The 10,651-nt window shown below is 35.5% G+C and overlaps 1 non-coding gene across 1 annotated transcript; it reads right to left on the bottom strand.

The window, feature by feature from the left end:
- Positions 1–10,231: 10,231 nt before the first annotated feature.
- Positions 10,232–10,339, bottom strand: LOC112787146 (small nucleolar RNA R71). The gene has a single exon (XR_003194576.1). It is a non-coding gene; the product is annotated as a small nucleolar RNA R71 (small nucleolar RNA).
- Positions 10,340–10,651: the final 312 nt, after the last annotated feature.

Here is a 10,651-nt window from a genome sequence, read left to right as displayed (position 1 = left end):
AAATTTTTGAATCAAAACATTAATTGTTATTGTTATTTTCGAAAATTTGGTATAAAAATAAGAAAAAGATTTTCGAAAAATATTTTTGGAATTTTCGAAAATAACTAAGAAAAATGAAAAAGATTTGATTTTTGAAAAAGATTTTGAAAAAGATAAGATTTTTAAATTGAAAATTTGATTTGACTCATAAAAACAACTAGATTTTAAAAAGTTTTGAAAAAGTCAAATCTAATTTTCGAAATTATGAGAGAAAAGAGGGAAAGATATTTTTTTGATTTTTTGAATTTTTAATGATGAGAGAGAAAAATTAAAAACATCATTTTCATGTTTTTCTCTTTTATTTTTGAATCAAAACAAGGAATGCATGCAAGAACACTATGAATGTCAAGATGAACACCAAGAACACTATGAAGATCATGATGAACATCAAGAACACATTTTTGAAAAATTTTTAACGCAAAGAAAACATGCAAGACACCAAACTTAGAATTCTTTAATGCTTAGACACTAAGAATTCAAGAATGCATATGAAAAACAAGAAAAGACACAAAACATGCAAATGCAAAGATCAAACAAGAGGACTTACCAAGAACAACTTGAAGATCATGAAGAACACTATGAATGCATAAAAATTTTCGAAAAATGCAAGATGAGTATGCAATTGACACCAAACTTATAACATGACTCAAGATTCAAACAAGAAACATGAAATATTTTTTATTTTTATGATTTTTTTTATTTTTTTTGGATTTTTATTTTATATTTTTCGAAAGTTATTTAGAAAAGAGAAAAATAAGGATTCCAAAATTTTTAATATGAATTCCAGGAATCTTATGCTCTAAAGCTCCAATCAAAGGGTCAGGCATGGCTTAATAGCCAGCTAAGCTTTAGTATGTAACTCAGACATGACATGTCTAACATGCCCTACAGTCGTATTACACATGGCTTTACAGCCAGCCAGGCTTCACATGCTTCATGAAACACTAGAATTCATTCTTAAAAATTCTGAAAGAAAATATATTTTTGAAAACATTTTTATTTTAAAAATTTTTTTCGAAAACAAAGGAGAAATTTTTGAAAAATTTTTGAAAAATTTTTGAAAACAAAACAAAAAGAAAATTACCTAATCTGAGCAACAAGATGAACCGTCAGTTGTCCAAACTCAAACAAGAAATCAATGCACATGAGATAAGAATCAAAATTGGAACCCCAAGGAAGTTATAAATTATATAGAATATGTATATGTTAGGTGAGACCTTAGACTAATTAAGGATTCAACTTATAGCTCACTTAGCCTTATATATATACCCCTACCCTTACCTTGGCCCCATTACAACCTTTAAAAGACCTCATGACCTTTGTATGTCTATATTCAATATTTGTTGATTGGTTAGATGAAGAACAAAGTCTTAGAAAGCAAGAATAGAAAAGAATAGAGTGATTAAGCCCAAAACACTGAGCAACTAGAGAGTAAACACAAATCAAGTGAGGGTTCAATAGCTCATCACCATATATCTCTGTTTAAATATTTAATTGTCTTGCAAGCTTATGAAATATTTTTACCCAACTCAATTGTGACAGTGCTTTAACATGATTTAGGTTTGGCTATGCATATATGATTCCTTGAAAATATGAATTAAATTAACCACATGTAAGCTCTCTATATATAGGCGGGTGATAATTAAAATTGCATGATTCATATAGGTAGTTTGCATTTAGAATAGATTGCATTGCATGAGATTCCACCATTCTAACTTTACTCTTTCTCTTGGATTTAGCATGAGGACATGCTATTGTTTAAGTGTGGGGAGGTTGATAAATCCATATTTTATGATGTATTTTGTGCTCAATTTAAGTGATTTATTCAATCCTTCACCCACTTATTCATGTAAATTGTATGGTTTTACTTTCCCTTCCTTATTTTATGATATAAGTGAAAAACATGTTTCCTATGCTTTAAAAATATTGATTTTAATTACCCTTTTATTACCATTCAATGCCGTGATTTGTGTGTTAAGTATTTTCAGATCTCATAGGATAGGAATGGCTCAAAGGACAAAATGAAAACAAACAAAAATAGAAGGAAAGCACAAAAATGGAGTTTTGAAGAAAAAGGTAGCGACACGAACGCATGGACGACCTGAACGCGTGCCTAGCGCAAAAATGCAGCGACGCGAACGCGTGGATGATGCGGGTGCGCGCCTTGAGCAGAACGCAATTGACGCGTACGCGTGACAAGGAAAACTCCCAGATGACGCAAACGCGTGACCCACGCGGACGCGTGACAGACGCCACGTACAAAAATCTACAGAAAATGCCCCCAGCAATTTTTGGACCCTTTTTCGGCCCAAATCCAAGCCAGAAACACAGAATATAAGCAAGAGAATGAAGGAATCAAACATAGAGGGAGGTACAACTGAATAATTCATAATTTTTAGGATTAGATGTAGTTTTTAGAGAGAGATGTTCTCTCCTCTCTTTTAGGATTTAGGATTAGGATTTTTCTCAAGCTTAGGATTAATTCTCTTCAATTACAGGTTCAATATTCCTTTAAATTACTTTCTAGTTTTATTTATTCTACTACTTTAATTATTATTTATCTTGTCAGATTTGGTTTATAGACCATTCATGTTATGATTTTTTTAATTAATATATTTGAGGTATTTCAGATTTGATTTTTGCTTTAATTTATTTGTGAATGATTTCAATTCAATTTAGATTTATTTTTCCATGTTCGCTTTGGTTAAGTAATTTATGATACTTGAGTTATCAAACTCAGCTGTGATTGGAATTAGAATTCTTTGCTGGTTAATTTGTACTCCAATAACTCTAGTCTCTCCATAGGAGTTGACTAGGATCTGAGGATCAAATTGATTCATCCACCTAACTTACCTTCATAGTTAGAGGTTAATTAAAAGTGGGAGCTGAATCCAATTCTCTTCACACCTGATAAGGATAACTAGGATAGGACTTCAATTTCTCATACCTTGCCAAGAGTTTTATTATTTATTTAAATTAATTCCTACAGTTTACTTTCTTGCCATTTTACTATTCTTGCTTTTTATCTTATACATTAAAAACCCAAAATTACACTTTTACTTATAACCAATAATAAATTATACTGCCCTGCAACTCCTTGAGAAGACGACCCGATGTTTAAATACTTCGGTTATAAATTTTTGTTGGATTTTGTTACTTGTGACAACCAAACTTTTGTACGAAGGGATTTTTGTTAGTTTAGAAACTATATCTACAACGCGATTATTTTTATAAAATTCTTTACTAACAAAAATCCTAACATCAGTTAGATTCTACGACGAAGTAGAAAACATTTGAGCTCAAAAGAAAGAACTTAACCTCCTCCCAGAAGTTTGAGAACAAGCTCGAATAAAGAAAGAAGCCTTCAATCAAAGAATGACCTTAAGGTACAACAAGAAGGTCATCAAAAGAAGCTTTGCCACGAACGACCTCATATTGATCTGAAATGACATCGAAACACAGAAACGGGTGAAGAAAAACTGGCTACAAACTGGAAAGGACCTTATAAGATCATTGATGTCCTAGGAAAAGGTTACTACAAAGGGTGCAACATGAAAGGAAATGAGCCTTCAAGGTTGTGGCACGCATGGAACTTAAAACACTACTATAGTTAGAAAGTGCACCTTGCTCCTGGTGTACTCTTTTTTCTAACTTCATGGTTTTCTCCCGAGAAGGATTTTCTTGAAGGGGGTTTTAATGAGGTACTATAGCAAGAGCTAAGGGTTAATGAAAAAATCTTAGTAACAAAGCTTATGTAAATCATTTTTTCTTATTAATGATAATTCCTTTTCTCATAAAGTTTCTCATTCAAACACACTAGTTTAAGCTTAAAAAATCGTGAAAATTATTGTCCGACCTAGATGGACGGCAAGATGAAGCGACGAGGTACAAATTAGTGTAAGAAGTTATATAAGCATTCGTGGTCCAACCTCATTTGAAACTTAAAGAGCGTTGGATCTAAAACAAATCACAAAAATAACTTGTTAAAACCGACTACCTAAAGTTGGAATAAAACTAAGAGAAGTACATAATCCCGATCTTACAAAAAGATCAATAAGGGACCGACTTACCTCAATCAACATCTTTAGCAACTTAATAATATTATTATCAAAAGGTATCAAGTGACTTAGGTTTTTTGTCACAAAAGTTAAGGAAACAGCTACGCCAAGCCATATTAAAACAACATTCATCCATACCAAACTGCCCATACCAAAAAAGTGGGAATAAAATTTTAAGAACAAAATAAAAAGAAAAATTGTTCCAACTACAATTATTACAAAAAACTAAATTGTTTATAAAGTTTCACAAGCCAGACCATCCAAATACTTTGAAAATTAAAAAACTAAGAAGGATAAATGAGTTCACTAGAGGTCATGTTCACATCTTCGGGTTACGCGGAGGAGTTCGGGAGAATTTATGGCTGAGAAGTAGGCTCATCATCCACCCGAGAAGCTCCCTCAGCTCGGCCTTCAGGAGCCTTCGGGTTGGGTATAGGAGTGTTCTCCTCATCTTCTGGCGCAGGAACAATCTTCCCATTTACCACAATATTATCAGGACTGACGAGGGAGAGGTCCACCTCGGAAACTATAACTCAAAATTGGGCCTTCAAATTTTCAACCAACTCGTCTATTACCTGAGCTATAGTCTCCTCCAAATCTGCATACCTCTCCTTTGACTTGGTGACCTCATCCACCAAATCTAGCTTCTCCTCGAAGACCCTGGTATAGTTCTCCTCAACCTTCTTCAATAGGCCCTCCACCATAGCACAAGCAGCTTCGGACTGCTTTACCCTCTCTCAAGACTTGGCAAGATCGGAGACAAGCGACTCCTTTTCACCCTTCAACTCTTTTTTGGACTCCCTCAAGGATGCCACTTCAGCTTGAAAGTCGGCTAGAGTGTGCTGAGTGGCACCAAGGGGAGTCTTCTCCAACTCTCTCAACAAAGCAGAAGCTACCCCAGCAGTCCAAATTTCACCTTGGACAAGTACTTGAAGATGGTTCTTTATAGAAACATCATCTATACTAATAAAACTATATGGAAGGACGTATTTTTCACAAAATTTTATATCATCAAAGCCTAGCTCATAGACACTAGTAAACTCAAAAGTCTTATGTTTCTTTGGCTTGGAATTGGGAGGAGGATGTGCCAAGGGAATTGTTTGATTGCCAGGAGGAGTAGGGGGAGGAGGAGTTGTACCAGGAGAAATATTAAGGAAAGTAGAGGTACCCGAATCCGATTTGGTGGGAGAAGGATATTGCCAAATTCGCCAGCTTCTTTTAACTGAATAGTTTGAGCCACGACATTCTTTCTAGAAGAACGAAGAGTTTTTATAGCTGCCTACTTGGGATCCATCTTTTCTACATGACCCAAAATCGGACTATGTTAGCTAACAAAGTTGTAAGAACCGGAGTTTTCACGAAAAACTGTTTAATTAAAATAGAATAGTTTAATTTCCAAAAACAGGATCCAAAAATTTAAAGTGAGAATTTGAGGATCTAAATGTGATTTTTGGACTCAGTAGGTTTTTCTGAGTTAGAAAATATGTTTTCTGCGATAAACTACGAACCGGCGGTCAGACCGGTTGAACCAATTTAAGTCTGCCCGGTACTGTGCAAGCAAAGGTAAAAACAGTCAAAAACCTTAGAAAAATATTAGAAATGGAAAACCGGGTGTAATTTTAAAGGTTTAGCCCAAAGTTAGGCCAAACGGGCTAAAAACGCTAACGGGTTGGACTAGGCCCAAGTTGGGCCCAAGCCCAACATATATAAAGGTTCATTAATGAACCCTTCAGCCAAACCAACTTGGGTTGGTCGAGTGGTCAGCTCACTCGTCCGCTTAAGCAAGTGTCGGGAGTTCGAACCCCGCCTTGTGCATGCAGCAACCCATTGGCCAGCGGCAGACCCTTAAATGGAGCTCAGATCCGCGACGGATTAGTCCTTAACCTGTCAGGTTGGGGGATACTGATGAGCGGATAATTTATACGCTTTTTGGCATTGTTTTTAGTATGTTTTTAGTAGGATCTAGTTACTTTTAGGGATGTTTTCATTAGTTTTTATGTTAAATTCACATTTCTGGACTTTACTATGAGTTTTTGTGTTTTTCTGTGATTTCAGGTATTTTCTGGCTGAAATTGAGGGACTTAAGCAGAAATCAGATTCAGAAGTTGAAGAAGGACTGCTGATGCTGTTAGATTCTGACCTCCCTGCACTCAAAGTGGATTTTCTGGAGCTACAGAACTCGAAATGGCGCGCTTCCAATTGCGTTGGAAAGTAGTCATCCAGGGCTTTTCATCAATGTATAATAGTCCATACTTTTGCCAAGAATTGACGACGTAAACTGGCGTTCAACGCCAGCCTTCTGCCCAAATCTGGCGTCCAGCGCCAGAAAAGGATCCAAAACCAGTGTTGAACGCCCAAACTGGCACAGAAACTGGCCTTCAACTCCACAAATGGCCTCTGCACGTGGAACACTTAAGCTCAGCCCAAACACACACCAAGTGGGCCCCGGAAGTGGATTTATGCATCAATTACTTACTCATGTAAACCCTAGTGACTAGTTTATTATAAATAGGACCTCTTACTATTGTATTAGGCATCCGGGATTGTATTTGGATCCTGTGATCACGTTTTGGGGGCTGGCCATCTCGGCCATGCCTGGACCTTTCACTTATGTATTCTCAACGGTAGAGTTTCTACACTCCATAGATTAAGGTGTGGAGCTCTGCTGTTCCTCAAAGATTAATGCAAAGTACTACTGTTTTCTATTCAATTCTTCTTATTTCGCTTCTAAGATATCCATTCGCACCCAAGAACGTGATGAAGGTGATGATTATGTGTGACGCTCATCATCCTTCTCCCTTATGAACGCGTGCCTGACAAACACTTCTGTTCTACATGAATTAAGCTAGAATGAGTATCTCTTAGATCTCCTAACCAGAATCTTCGTGGCGTAAGCTAGAATGATGGCGGCATTCAAGAGAATCCGGAAGGTCTAAACCTTGTCTGTGGTATTCTGAGTAGGATTCAATGATTGAATGACTGTGACGAGCTTCAAACTCGCGAGTGCTGGGCGTTAGTGACAGACGCAAAAGGAGGGTGAATCCTATTCCAGCATGATCGGGAACCGACAGATGAATAGCCGTGCCGTGACAGGGTGCGTGAGCATATTATTCACTGAGAGGAGGGGATGTAGCCACTGACAACGGTGATGCCCTTGCATAAAGCCAGCCATGGAAAGGAGTAAGACTGATTGGATGAAGATAGCAGGAAAGCAGAGGTCCAGAGGAACGAAAGCATCTCCATTCGCTTATCTGAAATTCCTACCAATGATTTACATAAGTATCTCTATCCCAATTTTATTAATTAATATTCGAAAACCACATAACTGTTTTATATCCGCCTGACTGAGATTTACAAGGTGACCATAGCTTGCTTCATACCAACAATCTCCGTGGGATTCGACCCTTACTCACGTAAGGTATTACTTGGACGACCCAGTGCACTTGCTGGTTAGTTGTATCGAAGTTGTTACAGACTGTAAAACTAGATCAGAGTATCTGGCCTAAGAAGCCATTACCAGAGATCACAATTTCGTGCACCAAGTTTTTGGCGCCGTTGCCGGGGATTGTTTGAGTTTTCGGCAAGCTTTTGGTCCGGTAACATCAGTGCCAGATTCCCTTTTGATCCGGCAACAGCACCAAGTTTTTGGCGCCGTTGCCGGGGATTGTCTGAGTTTGGACAACTGACGGTTCATCTTGTTGCTCAGATTAGGTAATTTTCTTTTTATTTTCTTTTCCAAAATTTTTCAAAAATCTTTCAAAATTTTCTCATCTGTTTTCGAAAAAAAAAATAATAATAATGTTTTCAAAAAAAAAAAATTTTATTCAAAATTTTTAAGAATGAATTCTAGTGTTTCATGATGATTTGTTGAATCCTGGCTGGCTGTAAGCCATGTCTAATTTTTGGACTGGGGTTTCAACTTACCATCACAAATGAAGAGATTCTCACACACTTAGTTGTTCTATACATGAAAAGTATCCATATCTGCTGAAGCTTGGCTGGCCATTGGCCATGTCTAGTGTTTTGGACTGGAGCTTTCTTTGAAAGCTTGGCTGGCTAGTGAGCCATGTCTAATTCCTGGACTGAAGCTTTAGACTAACATGGCAAGATTCCTGGAATTCATATTAAAAATTTTGGAATCCTTATTTTTCTTTTTCATATAATTTTCGAAAAAAAATATAAAATAAAAATCCAAAAAAATTAGAAAATCATAAAAATCAAAAATATTTTGTGTTTCTTGTTTGAGTCTTGAGTCATATCATAAGTTTGGTGTCACTTGCATATGCATCTTGCATTTTTTCGAAAATTTCATGCATTCATAGTGTTCTTCATGATCTTCAAGTTGTTTTTGGTAAGTCTTCTTGTTTGATCTTGATGATTTTTTGTTTTATGTCTTTTCTTGTTTTTCATATGCATTCTTGAATTCTTAGTGTCTAAGCATTAAAGAATTCTAAGTTTGGTGTCTTGCATGTTTTCTTTGCATTAAAAACTTTTCAAAATTATGTTCTTGATGTTCATCATGTTCTTCATAGTGTTCGTGGTGTTCATCTTGACATTCATAGCATTCTTGCATGCATCACATGTTTTGATCTAAAAATTTCATGCATTGCATCTTTTTAGTGTTTTTCTCTTGCATCATAAAAATTCAAAAATCAAAAAAATATCTTTCCATTTTTCTCTCGTCAAATTCGAAAATTTGAGTTGACCTTTTCAAAAATTTTTAAAATCAAGTTGTTTCTTATGAGTCAAATCAAATTTTCAATTTGAAAATCTTATCTTTTTCAAAATCTTTTTCAAAAATCAAATCTTTTTCAAAATTCTTAGTCATTTTCGAAAATTTCAAAAATATTTTTCAAAAATCTTTTTCTTATTTTTATACCAAATTTTCGAAAATAACATGATCAATTAATGTTTTGATTCAAAAATTTGAAGTTTGTTACTTGCTTGTTAAGAAAGATTCAAACTTTAAGTTCTAGAATCATATCTTGTGATTTCTTGTGAATCAAGTCATTAATTGTGATTTTAAAAATCAAATCTTTTTCAAAAACTAATTTTATCATATCTTTTCAAAAATATCTTCTTATCTTATCTTTTTCAAAAATATCCTTTCAAATATCTTTCCTAACCTCCTAACTTCCTATCTTTTCAAAATTTGTTTCAACTAACTAACTAACTTTTTGTTTGTTTCTTAACTTTTTCAAAACTACCTAACTAACTCTCTCTCTCTCTCATTTTCGAAAATATCTTCCCTCTTTTTCAAAAATTTCTTTTTAATTAACTAATTATTTTTATTTTTTATTTTTAATTTCAAAAATTTTCGAAAAAAAATACTAACAATTTTCAAAAACCAATTTTCAAAAATCACTAACTCTTTTTCAAAATAATTTTCGAAAATTATCCCTCCCCCATCTCATTCTATTTATTCATTCATATCCTAACATCTCATCTCACATCTCTTCCATCGGTACAGTTGTGTTTCTTCCTTTACATCACATTCTTTGTCTCCCCCTCTTTTCTTCCACTCACAAAGGGATCCCTATACTGTGGTATAAAGGATCCCTATTATTATCATTATTTTTCTGGCCATTCTTCCTTGTCATATGAGCAGGAGCAAGGATAAGAACATTCTTGTGGAAGCAGATCCAGAACCTGAAAGGACTCTGAAGAAAAAAATAAGAGAAGCTAAAATACAACAATCCAGAGATAATCTTTCAGAAATTTTCAAACAGGCAGAGGAGATGGCAGCCGAAAATAATAATAATGTAAGGAAGATGCTTGGTGACTTTACTGCACCTAATTCCAATTTACATGGAAGAAGCATCTCCATTCCTGCCATTGGAGCAAACAACTTTGAGCTTAAACCTCAATTAGTTTCTCTAATGCAGCAGAACTGCAAGTTTCATGGACTTCCATCTGAAGATCCTTTTCAGTTCTTAACTGAATTCTTGCAGATATGTGATACTGTTAAGACTAATGGAGTAGATCCTGAAGTCTACAGGCTCATGCTTTTCCCTTTTGCTGTAAGAGACAGAGCTAGATTATGGTTGGATTCTCAACCTAAAGACAGCCTGAACTCTTGGGATAAGCTGGTCACGGCTTTCTTAGCCAAGTACTTTCCTCCTCAAAAGCTGAGCAAGCTTAGAGTTGATGTTCAAACCTTCAGACAGAAAGAAGGTGAATCCCTCTATGAAGCTTGGGAAAGATACAAACAGTTGACCAAAAAGTGTCCTTCTGACATGCTTTCAGAATGGACCATCCTGGATATATTCTATGATGGTCTGTCTGAGCTATCAAAGATGTCACTGGACACTTCTGCAGGTGGATCCATTCACCTAAAGAAAACGCCTGCAGAAGCTCAAGAACTCATTGACATGGTTGCTAATAACCAGTTCATGTACACTTCTGAAAGGAATCCTGTGAGTAATGGGACGCCTATGAAGAAGGGAGTTCTTGAGGTTGATACTCTGAATGCCATATTGGCTCAGAACAAAATATTGACTCAGCAAGTCAATATGATTTCTCAGAGTCTGCATGGAATGCAAGCTGCATCCAAC

The sequence above is a fragment of the Arachis hypogaea genome, chromosome 20 (genome assembly GCF_003086295.3).
Source record: "Arachis hypogaea cultivar Tifrunner chromosome 20, arahy.Tifrunner.gnm2.J5K5, whole genome shotgun sequence".
In the NCBI taxonomy this organism is placed as follows: domain Eukaryota; kingdom Viridiplantae; phylum Streptophyta; class Magnoliopsida; order Fabales; family Fabaceae; genus Arachis; species Arachis hypogaea.
Note: the sequence above shows the minus strand (reverse complement) of the source record. Positions and strands in the feature narration are given on the sequence as shown.